This window comes from Dipodomys spectabilis, unplaced genomic scaffold, assembly GCF_019054845.1.
Source record: "Dipodomys spectabilis isolate Male_0828 unplaced genomic scaffold, ASM1905484v1 ptg000017l, whole genome shotgun sequence".
Lineage (NCBI taxonomy): Eukaryota > Metazoa > Chordata > Mammalia > Rodentia > Heteromyidae > Dipodomys > Dipodomys spectabilis.
In genome coordinates this window covers 5004158-5021939 of record NW_024870694.1, presented here as the reverse complement: position 1 = coordinate 5021939, position 17782 = coordinate 5004158, and the positions used below count along the sequence as shown (strand labels likewise).

At 38.9% G+C, this 17782-nt stretch overlaps 1 protein-coding gene across 1 annotated transcript in view; it reads left to right on the top strand.

Moving 5' to 3' along the window:
* Positions 1-17782, top strand: part of Gsk3b (glycogen synthase kinase 3 beta) — a 142246-nt gene that overhangs the window by 24710 nt on the left and 99754 nt on the right. The window lies entirely within an intron of this gene.

The following is a 17782-nucleotide window of genomic DNA, read 5'->3' as shown; positions in this document are numbered from 1 at the left end:
TGAGCTACAGCTCTTCTTCTGGCTTTTTGGTGGTTAATTGGATATAAGAGTCTCATAGACTTTCCTGTCTGGGCTGGCTTTGAACCATGATCCTCAGATCTCAGCATCCTGAGTAGGTAGGATTAAGGGCATGAGCCACCAGTGACCAGTAGAAATAATTTCTTTAAAAACAGGGAACCCCTTGCCTATCGTATTCATCACTGGATGTCCAGTACCTAGGACAGCGACTTAGCTCCTCATGCTTTCCAGCCTTTTTTTCTCCCCTTGTTTCACTAGATATTGTAATTGAATCACAGTATGCAGACCATTCTCTGTCCTTTTTTTTAATTTGTCAGTATATCGTTGACATTTTCCTATAACACTATTTGAAGTATTCTTTAAAGTGGTATGAGCTAATGGAGAAACTACAGATTATTCTGTTGTAGTTAGATAATTTTTTAGTTTTTAGTTTGTTTGTTTGTTTTTGGTCAGTTTTAGGGCTTGAACTCAGGGCCTGGACTGTCCCTGAGCTTTTTCCATTCAAGGCTAGTGCTTTACCTCTTTGAACCACAGTGCCACTTTCTGTTTTCTAGTGGTTAATTGGAGATAAGATTCTCATAGTCTTCCCTGTCCAGGATGGCATTGAACCAAGATCCTCAGATCTCAGCCTCCTGTGTAGCTTGTATTTTCTCTCTGACTTAGGAATTAGTATTTTATTTTGACATCTTAGCAGAGGATACTATTTTAGTGTTATGATGTGGTGACAGTGTGTAACTGCATGTAGGTTCATGAAACTTGCTCTCATAGAATGGCTGTGTGCAACATTTTAAAAAATGCATATGATTATCCTGACTATGAATAGTGGAGTGATTTACTGTAAAATATTTTTCATAGGCAAACCACACAGGAGGAATACAAATAGCCAACATGTGAAAGAAGGGTCAATTTAATATAACTGAGGAAAATAAAAATAAAATGAAATAAACTTAACACTCATTTCCCAAAAGATTGAAACTATCATATTCACTTTGTGACAGGAGTTTTCCAGAGCTATATTGCTTTGGCAAATAAATTTGGATTTTTTTTTCCTGGAACACCGAGTTTTGGAAGTTATACTTGTGGGGTTTTAAGAAAAATATAATTAAAGATATTGAATATACAAATGTTCGTTCTGAGACTAAACAGTAGATTTAAACAGTAGTAACCTTCCTGTATCAAATAATACACTTATTAATCCTCTCAGTAGTCCTAAGATACACATCAGGATGACAATAATGTAGAAGAACATTTGACATGGAAATACATTTTTTTTTGGACAGGGCTTGAACTCAGGGCCTGGGTACTGTCCCTGATCCTCTTTGTACTCAAGACTAGTGCTTTATCACTTGAACCACAGTACCACTTCTAGCTTTATTGGAGTAGTTTATTGGAGATACGAATCTCATGGACTTTTCTGCCCTGGTTTGCTTCAAACTGTGATCCTCAGATCTAAGGCTTCTAAGTAGCTAAGATTACAGGCATGAGCCACTAGCACCTGGCTTAGAAATAAATTAATAATGGATGACAATAACATATTGCGAAGGTTTGTACTTAGAATGTGATTCCATGGACTACAGCAAATCTAGAGAATAACCTCTGAGAATACTATCCAAAATTAAGTAATTACCTTCCTAACATCTTTCCTTTTTTGTATCTTTACTTTCTAAAATTTTTTATAGTGAACATTGGTGGTGTAATTTTTTTAAAATGTTATATTTTAAAGTCTCCTTTGATTTTTGCACAAGTTTTATTTCAGGAGTCCTATAAACAGTAAACCCTCTAGGTAATTTTAAAATATAAGTCCTTTAGTAACAATTTAATTCTATAGAAATACTTGTGTTTGATAGAGGAACTGTGAAATTATGCTTACTTGTACAATCTTTGCTTTCTGCTAATTCAGTGCTGTATTTTGAGGATAGAAGTGGAAAAAATAGAAAGTCAAGCATCTAAAGTTGGTTGCCTGACAGTAACATCATGGTTGATGGCTGTTGAGGCTTTCCTAAAAGTGAATGAATGAATGAATGAATGAATGAATTGGCTACATTTTTATGATATTACAGTCAGATATTTTTTTCCTAGTCGGAATCTAATTTACTATGTAGTTATTACTTTATCGTTGCTCATTCATTATTTATTGCTTCATCTTTCTATGTGTGTGCATGTGTGTGTGTGGTACTGTGGTTTGAACTCAGCCTCATGCTTGCTAGGCAGGCATGTTAACCATCTGAGCCACATCTTCTACCTGGTCAGGCCTACACTATGACCCTCTTAATGTGTTTCCCATGAAGGTGGGATGCCAGGCACATGGCCTTATGTACAGATTTTTATTGATTGAGATGGATTCTTGTAGACTTTTTTTGTCTAGGCCAGTGACTATAATCTCTGTTTCCCAAGTAGCTAGGATTGCAGACATGAGCTAACATGCTTGGCTTCTTTCCCTTTTCCCTTGCTGCTGCTGCCTCCTCCTCCTCCTCCTTTTTTTTGGATCGGTCATGGGGCTTGAACTCTGGGCCTGGGTGCTGTCCCTGAGCTCTTCAGCTCAAGGCTAGCACGTAGTCTACTACTTGAGTCACAGTGCCACCTCCTGTTTTCTGGTGGTTCATTGGAGATAGGCGTCTCAAAGACTTTCCTGCCCAGGCTGGCTTTGAACTGCAATCCTCAGATCTCAGCCTCCTGAGTAGCTAGGATTACAGTCATGAGTCACCAGCACCTGGCATTCCTTTCATTCTTTTTGTAGTACTGGTTTTCATTCAGGTCTTCATGCTTTTGTGCTTGCAGACACTCTACCACATGAGCCATACCCTTAGCTCTTTTTGTTTTGAGTTTTTCAGGTATGCTGTCAGTTGTTTTTCAGGTGCACTTCTTGACTTTGTTGATCTCAAATTTATCCTCTACTTCTTATGTAACTGGGGTTACATGCATAACCATCTTATTCCACTTGTTTGTTGAGATAGGTAGATCTTGCTAACTTTTTGCCTATTATTGACCTCAAATTGTGATCCTTCTGATGTCCACTTCCTGAGAATTCCTGGGATTATAGGTATCAGCCACGAGCCACTTTTTTTTTTTTTTGGCCGGTCATGGGGCCTGAACTCTGGGCCTGGGTGCTGTCCCTGTGCTCTTCAGCTCAAGGTGAGCACTCTACTACTTGAGCCACAGTGCCATTTCTGGTTTTCTGGTAGTTTATTGGAGATAAGAGTCTCACAGACTTTCCTGCCCAGGCTGGCTTTGAACCGAGATCCTCAGATCTCAGCCTCCTGAGTAGCTAGGATTACAGGCCTGAGCCAGGATTACAGGCCTGAGCCAGAAGCGCCTGGCGAGCCTTTTGTCTTCTAAAAGTTGGTTTCTTTCAAATCTTCTGAACCTTAACTTACACTTTGTGTTGTTCCTGCCCTGTACAAGAAGGGGGAAAAATGAGTTCACTAGGTTACTGCTAATAAATTTGATCTATCTAGGGCAATAGTCTTGCTAATTTTATATGTTTTCATCTTTTAAGACTTTATTAAAATATTTTTCTTAGGTATTATACCGCTTGTTTAAAAAATTACTACCTTGAACCTTACACTTCCCACTTCCCTTTCAACTAACACTCTAGTCTGTATATTTGTTACTTTGTAATGTGTAACTTGTGTGTCTACTTTTCCATTTGTTCTGTCCTTTAAAAATGTTAGTTCCAGGGCTGGGAAGGTGGCTCAGTGGTAGAGCACTTGCCTTGCATGCATGAGGCCCTGGGTTCGATTCCTTAGCACCACATAAGCAAAAAGAAAAAAAAAGCCGGAAGTGGCGCTGTGGCTCAAGTGGTAGAGCGCTAGCCTTGAGCTGAAGAGCTGAGGGACAGCGCCCAGGCCCAGAGTTCAGGCCCCAGGACCGGACCCCAAAAAAAAAAGAAAAAGTTAACTCCATTAATGCAGGGTTTTGATATTTTCATTAGGTCTTTGGATAAGCTCAAAGTTTGGAATGATAATCTGGCACATGAGATTTTAGCAGTTTTTTTTTTTTTTTTTTAATAAACACATAGAAGCCATCAGTATTGTTAGGTAGGTAGATTGGTAGGTAGTTGGCAGAGGTAAAATTAAGTGTTCACAGAAGTTTACCGTTCCATAGTTTGGTGGTAGTGTTGTCTCATTTTAAGTCTAATAATAGAATTAAGTTATAGTCAAGAATTTCAGAAATTTGTTCCCTAGTCATAGTAGTTTATTAAATACTCTTTTTTTTTTGGCCAGTCATGGGGCCTGAACTCTGGGCCTGGGCATTATCCTTCAGCTTTTCAGTTCAAGGCTAGCGCTCTACCACTCGAGCCATAGTGCCACTTCTGGCTTTTTCTGCTTATGTGGTGTTGAAGAATCGAATGCAGGGCCTCATGCATGCAAGGCAGGCACTCTACCACTGATCCTCCTTCCCAGCCCATTAAATATTCTTAAATGAATACCAACTAAGATTTCAGAGATCTTACTTTCTTCTCTCCTGTTCTACTTTTGTATTATACCCCAGGATATTGTGTTTTTGAGTACTTTCAATTGGAAATTGGATGTTGTACGAAAGTGAGTTGGATAAAACTTGCTGCAGAGTAGTTTTTTTTATATTAAAACGGTTGTTCAATATTAATTAGCAACACAGCTTTCTTTAAAAGTTTTGACTTGAGTAATAATGAAACTCAATATTAGAAACAGTTTTAGGCAGTCCATGGCCTCTGCAATTACTCATCTAACACTCAGGGCCAACCACATGCTAGGCCCTGTTAGGCCTCTCAAAGTAGAAAAATTAAATATGGATGATTGAGTAACTTTTTTTTTTTTTAAAGTTCCATATTGCTGCTTCTAGGTTGAGGTTTCCTAAAAGGCAAAGGAATTTATTTCCTTGGCTATTTTGAGGTTTGATTTAATTAAAATACAAAAGTTAATGTGAGTCATAATTATTAAGGTCATGTCTAATCATGTAATTTTGGTGACAATTAGCTAGTGTGCTAGAGTTTACATGCTTGTTTCTTTTTGAAGGAATTAGCATTTAGTGAGTATTAAGCCTTACATCTTTACATGCTTATTCCTTTAACATAGTTCTTATAGCAATACTTATAGAAAGAAATTACTACTTGTGTTTTATAAATAAGAAAAGGAGGGACTGGGAAGGTGGCTCAGTGGTAGAGTGCTTGCCTTGCATGCCTGAGGCCTTGGATTCGATTCCTAAGCACCACATGAGCAGGAAAAGATGGAAGTGGTGCTGTGGCTCAAGTGGTAGAGCGCTAGCCTTGAGCTGAAGAGCTGAGGGACAGCGCCCAGGCCCAGAATTCAGGCCCCACGACAACCCCCTGCCTCCAAGAAAAAAAAGAAAAAAGGAGCTTATAATTTGCTTGAAGTTCATAGCATGTGAATTGTAGACTTTTAACCATATTTTAACCATTAATGTAGGACTGTATCAGTAAAGTCTGCTTTAGAGTCTCAGCTCCAAACTCAACTCTGACATGGAGCAAATGACTTACTTTATTTATTTTTATTTTTGTCATTCCTGGGACTTAAACTGCCTGGGCACTGCCCCTGAGCTTCTTTTGCTCAAGGCTAGTACTCTACCACTTGAGCCACAGTACCACTTCTGGCCTTTTCTGTTTATGTGGTACTGAGGAATTGAACCCAGGGCTTCATGCATGCTAAACAAGCACTCTTCCACTGAGCCACCTTCCCAGCCCCAAATGACTTACTTTAAGAACTTAATTTCCTTATAGTGAACTGCCTTGTAGACTGTTGTAGTAAAGTGATGTAACACGTGAAAAAACACAGCTTTGCCCAGTGTATTTATTGGGTAAACATTAGTTGTTAATAGTTTTCCATAATCAGAATTAGGATTTTTCAAGCTTGATATATTTTTGAAAATGTTGATTAGAAAATGTTGATTAAAAGAGAATAAATTCAGATGGAATCATATGACATTTTTTTTATCTGGAGAGGCTGTGAGAAGTTGCAACATTTGCAAGATATATTTCTGAAGTAGGTTGGTTGTTTAATACAACTGTTTAGGGAAATTTTTCCTAGAGGCATTTGCATTTGGAAACACTATTTCTTGAAATGATTCAGTCATCCTTTTCTTTCTGTTTGAGTACTATAACGTATTTAAAAATGAGAGAGAAGAAAAAGATGACCCAAAATTACTATATGAGATATTTTTTACTTGAGTGTGTGTAGGAGGAGGTAAGCAGTAGAGGTCTTGTGGAAAGTGTATTTTAAGACAGGACATTAACTTTACCTGCTGGTTTCATGAATATTGCAGGTTTAGTATCAGAACTCCTGGGTAGCCAGTAATTTAACCCAGGGCAATACTTAGAGGGCAGGAAGATAGGGTTTGTGTTATGGTTGGAAAAAGTCTGTGTTCACTTTAGTATATGTGACTGGTGCTCTTAAAATGGAGACAAAGTATGACATTATATAGAATATGATGATCATCAATGTAGTTATTTTTTTCTCCTACCTGTCAAATAAATAGTACTGTTTTGTTGCATGTTTCCTAATCTTGTTGTAAATGGGTAGAAAATCCTGTTTTGGAACAGCTTTCTCCATTGAATTTTTTTTTTTTTTTTTGGGTCCAGTCGTGGGGCCTGAACTCTGGGCCTGCGCGCTGTCCCTCAGCTCTTCAGCTCAAGGCTAGCGCTCTACCACTTGAGCCATAGTGCCACTTCCGGCTTTTTTCATTTTGCTTATGTGGTGCTGAGGAATAGAACCCAGGGCCTCATGCATGCAAGGCAAGCGCTCTACCACTGAGCCACCTTCCCAGCCCCTCCATTGAATTCTTATCCATAGAGTCTCTCCTCTCATAGGAGAGGAACACTCAAGGTTGTTGAAAATTAATAAACTAAGTTATTTCTCTGCAAATTTCTCAGGATGTATTAATGAGATTTAAAGTTATTGTTGCTAAACCCACACAGGAATTTTAGCTTGTTTTAAGTGCCCCAGGAACAGTGATAACTGGTTTATTACAAAGTTAAATATTGGGCCAGGTGCTGGTAGCTCACGCCTCTAATCAGCTACTCTGGAGGCTGAGATGTGAGGATCGTGGTTCAGAGCCTGCCTGGGAAGCAAAGTCCATGAGACTCTTATCTCCAGTAAACCACTTAGAAAACTGGAAGTGGCACTGTGGCTCAAGGGTAGAGTGCTAGCCTTGAGATGAAGAGCTCAGGGAACAATGCCCAGGCCCAGATGGTTCAAGCCCCATGACCAAAAAAAAAAAAAAAAAAAGTTAAATATTGAGGTTGGAGGTGTGACTCAGGTGATCAAGTGCAAGCCAGTAAATGAAAACATAGATACGAAGTTTAAGACCTGGTCTGGGACCAAAAAAAAAAAAAAAAAAGTATTGGGCAAAAAAACAAAGTGTTGAGCTGGGCGCTGGTGGCTCACACCTGTAATCCTAGCTACTCTTGGAGGCTGAGATCTGAGGATCTTGGTTTAAAGCCAGCCCGGGCAGGAAAGACTGTGAGATTCTTATCTCCAATAAGCCACTAGAAAACCAGAAGTGCCACTGTAGCTCAAGTGGTAGAGTGCTAGCCTTGAGCTGAAGAGCTGAGGAACAGCGCCCAGGCCTAGAGTTCAAGCCCCACGACTGACAAAACAAAAACAAAAAACAAAAAACCAAAGTATTGTTAAGTTCAGCAATGGTTTAATGAGATATTAGAGAGGTCATTTTTTTTAAAAGAGTACTTACTACTTATAACTGTTTGTCTGCAGTCATACCAAATGACTCATGAGGGTTTTGATTCTGACTGCATACAATTTTTCCCCCAATCAATAGGAAGAGCTGGTAAACACTGATAATGATAGGTAGCAATCTATTAAAATGGTGCTGATTTTCCTAGAAGGGCAAAGAAGAGAGATTTCTGTAGACTGTTAAAATAATGTTGAATGCGTATCAATTGAGGAAACTACTATACTATTTGGCTTAGTATTTTTTAACTTTTGTATTAAGAGGTTGTTTTTATGGTATAGGGTTTTTGAGAATTAACAGCAGTAACAATGGGAAGTTCCAATAACTTGTGGAAGTTTGCCTTACTTTAAAATAAATGAGCCAACAAAACATTCTAAAACTTTAGCTTTCAGCTAACCACACAAATAAGTATACTTGTTTGCTCTAAGGAAATAAATATCATGTTATTAAAATTTTATTTTTATTTTTACTCTTATTTTATGTGCATTCCAGTCCTGTGGTTTGAACTCAGGGTCTGGGTCCTGTCCTTGAACTTTTTTTTGGGTGTGGAGAGGTCAATGTTAGGGCTCTACCACTTGAGCCATAGCCATATTTGGCTTTTTTAATCTTGTTGTTTGATTGGAGATAAGAATCTCATGGACTTTGCTGCCTGGGCTGACTTTGAACTGTGATCCTTAGATCTCAGCTTCCTGATTACAGATAGGAGCCACCAGTATCCAGTTTTTCTGCCTTTTGTTGAAGACTGTTATTGTTAAGAAACCTAAACCACACTGACTAAATCTGATTTCTAATTGCCTTTTCAGTTTTATTTCCCAGTGTTCTGTTCTTTTGTGTGCTTTTTCTTGTTTTGAATTTTTTTTTAATTCTTCCCTTCCCTTTCCCTTTGAAACCCTGAACCAAAGAAATGTTTTTCTCTTTTAAGTTGTTTTATCAGATATTTTTTCACTGTGATGAAAAGTGGTTAATAGCAACGTGTTCTGACATTCTAGACTATTCTGTCTTGCTTCCACAGTTTTGTTCATTTGACAGTTTTCCCTTAGTAGTTTTCCAAAACCAAACAGTGCCAGATCTGGAGCTAGTCAATGAGTTGTTCTTTCACAAAGTGTCTGTGGACCAAATTTACCTTTGCTTTAGATTCTTCCTAATTTGACTGTCAAGGCAGAAATTAGGTCTCAGACAAGTTTTTTATCCTCTGATGATATCAAGGGAAATGCTAAATCCACAGTTGTGTAAATACTGGTTTAGTTATTGAAAAGTGACCTTCCTTTTAGACGTTCATCAAAATAAGACTAAGCACACTAAAAAGGGATTTTGTTGTTTACCTACTAATTTTCCTTCTTGTTATATCTTTCCCCCCCTTCTGTTTTGGGAATATGATCAACTGCTATTAATATTTTGTGTTATCTGTTAAACATTATAAGTACTATTGTGCATGTTGCATATGTAAGGAACCATCTAGATGGAGTGTGTTTGAATATATTTTTTATGTGCCAACCAGTGTTCTAGATATAATACATAAGTTACCTGACAAGTTCATTTGAGAGGTAAGGCCAATCCTATGAGATGAAGTCCTACTATATTTTATAGATGAGGAATATGAGGCCTAGAAAACTGAAATAAGTAGGTTTGACTAAAGTTCAGCTAGTAAATGATAGAGCCAGAATTTACTAAAAGCTGTCTGGCTTCAGAGAATATGCTTTTAGAAACTGCACTAGACTTCCTCTGGATGGATCATAGAACAATTTTGAGTGCAGAGCCCTTGCCTTCTTTATGGAGTTTGGGCCAGCAAAGGAAATAAAATGAAGAAGTACAGAATATAAAAGGTGAGGTTTTTTGGTTAGTTGTGGGGCCTGAACTCTGGGCCTGGGCACTGTCCCTCAACTCTTCAGCTCAAGGCTAGAGCTCTACCACTTGAGCCACAGTGCCACTTCTGGCTTTTTCTGCTTATGTGGTGCTGAGGAATCGAACCCAGGACCTCATGCATATAAGGCAAGCACTCTACCACTGAGCCACCTTCCCAGCCCTTGGAATTTTTGTTTTTGTTTGTTTTGTTTTTGCTTTTTTTTCCGTATTTTTGTTATTGTTGTTGTGGGGGCTTGAACTCTCGGCCTAGGTACTGTCCCTCAGCTCTTCAGCTCAAGGCTAGTGCTCTACCACTTGAGCCATAGTACCTCTTCCAATCCTATTAGAGATTCATGATTAGTAGTCTCTGTTCTCTCTCTCCCTCCCTGTGTCCCGTCCCCAACCCCCCCCCGTCCCCCCCCCCCCCCCCCGTCCCTCCCGTCCCCCCATTCAATCGTTTAAATAAAGGATCTTGTACTAGCAGGCAAGGCACTGTTTTTCTTCATGTCTTTTGGATACTAGCCTCTGACTGCCACCCTCCCACCTGTGCCTACAAAGTAGCTAGGATTACCATTGTGTGCCACCATGCCCAACTCAGAGAACTAAGTTTAACTTAGTTTTATTTTTATCTTTCAATTGGAGTTGAGAGAGAAGGTCTTTTGTTTTGTTTTGTTTTTTGATCTAGGTTTAAGCAAAAAAACTATGGGAGTAACAGGGAAAGTACATTATAATTGGGAAGTTAGGATATATAATGAAGCATAAAATCATCTATGTGGTTCTAGAACTTTGCAGTTTTATACAGCTGTGAAGCTTTATAGTCCCTAAGTTTGGAAGTATATTAATAATTGTGCTAACCCAGAGAAAATAATCATTGGAACTAGGTGAGGTAGGTCTTCCAGTGTTAAATTTGGAGAAAACTTGGAGATACATAGCAGATTGCATACAGCTTAAGTATGTAACTCAGTAACTTATTACTTACTTACTTAGGTATGGAACATGTTCACCATTATTTGTAAGGCCTTATTGTGTTATCCCTATCAATAACAAACCCTTTGTTTTGCTTTATTTTGTTTAAAATTGTATCAATTTTTCTTTTTGTTTAATTTTAGCTTTATTCACAATTCTGTAATGTTGCTCAACAATAGTACCTGATATAAAGTGTTCAATAGCTACTTGTTAGGCAAAGCAGTGGTAAGTACATGTCTGTTCTGTTCTGTGCCTTACTCTATAACATCCAGGTGCTGTTTTAATACTAGGTACTAAGGATTTACGATCAATTTTAGTTTATTTTAGCAAGGAGGCTTTTGACAAAGTAGTGTGATCTACCATTTTTGAGGCAAGATTGTAGAACTGTGCTGGTATGGGCTGTAGTTTGAATTGATCTTTCCTCACCTGAATATTAGGAAATAGGAGAAAATTGCTATCAGTGAAAAATTGTGGCATCCTATCTGTTGGACTGTCTGCTTGAGTAATGTTCTAATTTCTTATAGTTATCTCAGATCCTTCTCCTTCTCCTCCTTCTTCTTCCTTTTTACCTCCTCGTCCTCCTCCTCCTTGTCCTCCTCCTCCTGGTCCTCCTCCTCCTCCTTCTGATTATTATTATTTGTTGTTCTTTTTTCTTCTGGTACTGAGACTTGAACTCAGGGCCTGGGTACTATCCCTGAACTTCTTTCTGTTCAAGGCTAGCCCTCTACCACTTGAGCCACAGTGCCACTTCTAGCTTTTTCTGAGTAGTTTATTGGAGATAAGAGTCTCATGAACCTTCCTGCTCGAGCTGGCTTTGAACCACCATCCTCAGATCTTAGCCTCCTGAGTAGCTAGTATTACAGGCATGAACCACTATTGCCCTGCTCTCAGATTCTTAATTTATACTCCTTTTGGTAATCTTTTTGAATACCCTGCCAAGAAGTTGAGAAAGACTAAATGTTTATTCCTATGAAGAGAGAATTATGATAGAAAAAAATAGATTACTTGGCCGTTAGTTTCTAAGACATTTCCACTTTAGTTTCTAAGTCTTGTGTTGCTGTTGAAAAAAGTGAAAATTCTATTTGTCTATGTTTTTAGGAGTGAGATAAGTAAAGAGCACATGGCTTAGAAGTCCTGTGGTATTTGCTTTGGCAACAAAGGACGATCATATCCAAAACCACTAGGCAAGTATTCTATCAAGGAGCCATACCCCAACCTAGAACTTGTTTTGGTACAACCTTAGATTCTTTTTTTTTAAATTTTGTTTTGTTTTGTTTTTGTTGGTCATGGGCCTGAACTCTGGGCCTGGGCGCTGTCCCTCAGCTCTTCAGCTCAAGGCTAGCGCACTACTACTTGAGTCACAGTGCCACTAACGGCTTTTTCTGCTTATGTGGTGCTGAGGAATCGAACCCAGGGCCTCATGCATGCAAGGCAAGCACTCTACCACTGAGCTACCTTCCCAGCCCCAACCTTAGATTCTTTTAGAGCAGAAAGAACTTCTGAGGTAAAAGTGGTCCCTATAATTCTGGCTCTCCTGTCAAGTTTAACTCTTTCATTTTTCATTTAAGGAAACTGGAATTCAGAGAATTAATGTTAGGCTTTAGTATATTGCATAATAAGAAAAATCAGACTTCTGATCCTGCTTGTTTGGCATCAAGTCGACAGTAGAATCACCTGGGGGCATTATAAACACAGATGTGCAAAGAATCTACTCTTAAAGTTTTCATATTTATTAGCTTTGAGGTAGGGCCCGTACATATGTGTACAAAGATTACAGAAATGAAGCTAAACAATACATCATAGGCATTGTGTCCCCTAAAAACTTTACCAGTGATACACTGTCTTAAGTTTATTATCCATGTTCTTTCTCATTTTTTCTCTTTGTTTTAAATTAATAGGTTTTCTAGGGAAGAGGTTTAGGTTTACAGAAGTGAATAGAAAATACAGAGTCTGGGCTGGGAAGGTGGCTCAGTGGTAGAATGCTTGCCTTGCATGCATGAGGTCCTGGATTCTATTCCTCAGCACCACATAAGCAGAAAAAGCTGCGGGTGGTACTGTGGCTCAAGTGGTAGTGCCCTTGCCTTGAGCTGAAGAGCTGAGGGAGGGACAGCGCCCCTGTCGAGTTCAGGCCCCAGGCCCCATGACCGACAAATAAAACAGAAAATAAAATAAAATACAGAGTCCTTATATAATCTTCCCTCCCCCAGATTAAATAATATACTTATAATCATAAGCCCTGATGGTAAGCTCTTTGGAAGAGTTACAGTTTTCTTAAGGCTAAAAGGTGGAGTTTGCTCTCACATAGTTAAGACTTTAAAGGGCATTTTAGAAGGGGTAGGATTGAGGAGTTGACTCAGATAAGAAATCTAAAGTAGCTGAGAAATGACAGAGACAAAAGTTAGAGACTAGTGGAGTCTAAGGTAAACAAAGGGGTGATTGGTTTAGTCCTTACAGTCTCTGGTAGACTGCAAAGTTCTATAGGCACAGTCTGGGAAGGTTCCTACTAGTCTGATGGAGAACCAGATTTTGGCAGTTGAGTCTGCTTCAGCATGGTGTAGTTGTGATGTGATAAGGCTCTAAGCTGGCCTCTTCTTTGTTTTGCTAAATAGTAATAATGACTTGCTGATTATTTTACTATTTAAACGAATAGTCAGATGGTAGCTCAGAAAAGTTGTACTAAGATACAGTGTTTTAGGAAGCCTCTTTTTTTTTGTCTTAATTAAAAAAATTTATTGTAAAGATACTGTACAGAGGGGTTACAGTTACATGAATAAAGTAATGAGTACATTTTTTAGGAAGCCTCTTAAACGTGCATTATGAGTCTAGCTAAACAATACATCGTAGGCATTGTGTCCCCTTCAAACTTTCCCAGTGATACACTGTCTTAAGACTTGAGAGCAGTTTATTATCCATATTCTTTCTCATTTTCTTTTTCTCTTTGTTTTAAATTAATAGGCTTTCTAAGGAAGAGTTTTAGGTTTAAAGAAGTGAAGTGAATAGAAAATACAGAGTCTGGGCTGGGTAGGTGGCTTAGTGGTAGAATGCTTGTCTTGCATGCATGAGGTGTGAGATTATAAAACATCATCATCTTTCTTCCACACACTTCTTATCTGCCCTGACAGATAACTTCTTATTGTCCCTAACAGATTTCCCCCTTTACGCAGTAAATTTAATTTGTGTGTGTATGTGTATGCACGCATGTGTGCGCATGTGCACATGTGCGCATACATATATGTGTGCCCTCCTTTCTTGAACTCGGGGCCTCAGAGCTGTCCCTGAGCTTTTTCTCTCAAGGCTAGGACTCTGCCACTGAAGCCACAGATCTACGATCTACTTCCAGTTTTCTGGTGATTAATTGGAGATAAGAGTCTCTTAGATCTTGTATATACACTTCTCCAATTTGGGGAGAGGAAGGAAAAAAACAAAATGCTTAAATTGGGGTACAGGTTGACCCATTGTGACAATGAGATGCAGAAGACACTACATTGAAAATCAAACTTTACAATTTAGATTGGGGGGGAGGGATGGGGATGGAGGGGCACTGGAGGTGGGACAAAGGCATGGTAGGGCAAAACAAAGGAGGAAGTAACAATGCTTGATAGGAAAGGTACTCTTTACCTTGCTCGTGTAACCGTAACCCCTCCGTACAGTACTTTTACAATAAATAAAAGTATTAAAAAAAAAAGTCTGGTGGATTTTCCTGCCTTGGCTGACTTTGAACTGCTATCCTCATGTCTAGGCCTTCTGAGGATACCATAGCTAAGATTACAGGTGTGATTACCGGTGCCAGACTACATAGTAATTTTTTTTCAGGCAACAAAGAGTTTATTGCGGCAGGGGGAGAGGGGGTTGCTGGGGGGAGGAAGCAAACTGTAGGCCTGCACGAGCAGTAATTTTTTATTTATTTATTTATTTATTTTTAACATTGCTTAGTGTTGGGGAATAATTTCAAGGCTTTAAAAAAAGTTACACTTGTGCTGGGAAGGTGGCTCAGTGGTAGAGCGCTTGCCTTGCATGCATGAGTCCCTGGGTTTGATTCCTCAGCATCACATAAGCAAAAAGAAAAAAGCTGGAAGTGGCGCTGTGGCTCAAGTGGTAGAGCGCTAGCCTTGAGCTGAGGGATAGCACCCAGGCCCAGAGTTCAGGCCCCACGACCGGATTCCCCCCCGCCCCCCCCCCCCCCCCAAAAAAAAAAAAAAGTTACACTTTAGGACTGGAGGCTCAGTGGTTCTGTAAAGCCCTGGGTTTGATCCTCAGTACTGCCCCATCTCACTCCAAAATAAGAAGCCTACTTTTAGTGTACACTTTGTTGTTCCTAAATATTTATGTTTTATTTTTTAGATATTTGATTTATAGTGGAATTAATTTGCTGATAAATCCATTGTTTAAAATATAGTAAGGGCTGGGAAGGTGGCTCAGTGGTAGAGCGCTCGCCTTGCATGCTCAAGGCCCTGGGTTCGATTCCTCAGCACCACATAAGAAAAAAGCCGGAAGTGGCGCTGTGGCTCAAGTGGTAGAACGCTAGCCTTGAGCTGAAGAACTGAGGGACAGTGCCCAGGCCCAGAGTTCAGGCCCCACGACCGGACCCCCCCCCCCCAAAAAAAATAAAATATAGTAAGTTGAAAATTCATTCTATTTGGCAAACACAGAATACTGTAGTGTATTGGTTGTTTACCCCTGTGATTCTGAGTCTCACATGTAGCTGTGGTTCACTGCTACTGGCCAGCATCACAGAAAAGTATGGTACCACACATGATTTCTACTTACTGAATGTACACCACTTTCTCAGCATAGTAAAACTGAAAAAAATGAAAGTCAAACTGCTGTTGAGAATGATCTGTCTTTGCTAATTTACCAAGTGAAATATGGTAGATGCTTTGGGGGCTGGTAGGAATCATCATAATAATAATCATAATAAGCTCTTATCTCCCAACCTGTAATTTAAAGTTAGAATGTGAACACTAGACTATAAAGCTTGAAATTATCTTCTTCATTTTGCGCCCTAGAATCATATATTTTCCAAAGCTGGACGGTACTTAGAGTTTACATTTACTCAGCCCTTTCACTTTGTAGATGGGAAAATAGAGCCTGGAATATTGGCAAAGTTTATGGATTTGTTGTTGTTGTGTTTGTTCTTTTGGTCAGCATGTTGAATTTTCCACAGTCCTGCACCTTGCCCCCAAAACATCCCCCACTCCCATTTCAGTATTTAGATCACCTCTTTTTCTGTAGGTGAAGTTGACTTCAAACACTTGATCCCTTTGCCTCTGCCTCCTGACTACTTGTTCTTTCTGAGTTGGTTCTTTTTTGTGTACCTTGAACATTTTTGTCTTGTAGCTATAGTTTTCTGATTTAAAGGAAAGTTGTATCTTCAAATACTTTTTCTGTTGATTTGTGGAATTTGCTTTTGGAACAGTGATTATTTTTTTTTAATTTAATTTAATTTTATTTGTGAACAGTGATTATTTTTATATTGATTTATCTTTGTGCTTTACGTTTATCATGTTCTCCAGAATTGCTTTAGTATCCTCATAATTAATTCCCTCTGAATTCACTGTGATTTTTCCCCCCCTGGCTGTTCATTTTTCTTTTTTAAAAAATAGAGAGAGAGAGAGAGAGAGAGAAAGAGAGAGAGGGAGAAAGAGACAGGGAGAGAGAGAGAGAGTGTGTGTGTATGTGTTGGTATTGGGGTTTAAGCTCCGGACTTAGGAACTGTCCTTTAGCTTTTTTCTCAAGGCTTATGCTCTACCATTGAGCCATAGTTCAATTTGTGCTATTCAGTTTTTAGTGTTTCTTCTGTTCTTTGCTGTTTTTAGTTCATTTATTAGGTTCAGATTATTTATTTATTTATTAGGTTAGATTGTGATTGCTTTGTTGAGCTGACAAATTGAGAATTATGGTAGATTCAAAAGATGTATTTCAAAAGATCTGTCTCAGTAAGCTCTGCTTGTTATAGTAAAATACAGTAGTTGGCTTTAAAAAAGACATGATTTTCTCCATTCTGGTGGCTGGAAATTCCAGCAGATTCAGTTTTTGTTGGAGGCCCTCTTCTTGGCTTTAGGACTACCACTTTCTTACTTTGTCATCTTATGATGGACAGAGGAAGCACTGGTTTTCTCCTGTTAACTAAACCTATCATAGAGGTACTTATCACTATGACCTCATCCAATGTCTTAATACTATCTTACTGGGTATGAGGCTTTAGCCTGTGATTTTACTGGGAATTCCAACATTCAGCCAGTCACACTATTCATGCCCAATTCCTGAAACTTATGAATATTATTTGTTTATTTGTAAAATGAGATTTTACAAATTATAATTACGAATCTTGAAATAATCCTAGATTGGCCCATTGGGACCTATAATACAAAAGAGAATAGACAAAAAGGGGAGAGATTTACCTATGGAGGATAGAATGAAATGATAAAGCCAAAAGTACACATAATGTTCTCAGCTACCACCAGTAGCAAGAATGGATTCTCTCCTAAAACTCTCTGAGGAGTAGAGCCCTGCTGTCTATATTTTGGACTTCTAGTCTCCTGGGGATTTTTTTTTTTTTTTTCAGTACTGGGTTTGAACTCATGGGCCTGTGCTTGCTTGGCTTGCTGGTTGCACTGGCTGTCTACCACTTGAGCTCTTGAGTTATGCCTCTAGTCTTTTTTTTTTTTTTTTTTTTTGGTCAGTCATGGGGCTTGAACTCTGGGTCTGAGTGCTGTCCCTCAGCTCTTCAGCTCAAGGCTAGCACTCTACCATTTGAGCCATGGTACCACTTCTGGTTTTCTGGTTATTTATTAGAGAAAAGAGTTTCATGGCCTTTCCTGCCCACAATCCTCAGATCTCAGCCTCCTGAGTAACTAGGATTATAGGCATGAGCCACTGGTGCCTGGCATGGAATTGTTTTCTACTCTTCAGATTTTCTTCCAATCCTAGAGGGTTTTTTGTTTGTTTGTTTGCTTTGTTTCATTTTCCCCTCTTTTCTTTTCTTTGTTTTTTCTGGTGACAAAGTTTACCATGCCTGGTGTCCAGTTACAGTTCTTGGTTTAGCTTTCACTTGATTTTTTTTTCTGTTTGTATCCGTTTTTCTCATCTTTGTCACTGTATAGTTTAACAGCTTTTCTCACATTAAAAAAAATAAAGTAGTGAATTCTCCCTGAATATTTCTCCTTGTTCTGGATCTCTTTTCATCTAGGAATGTGATTGTTGTTTTTAAACTATTCTTTTATAGCCTAGGGGTGAGAGACTGAAGTAAAGAGAGGTTCCCTTGTCAAGTATA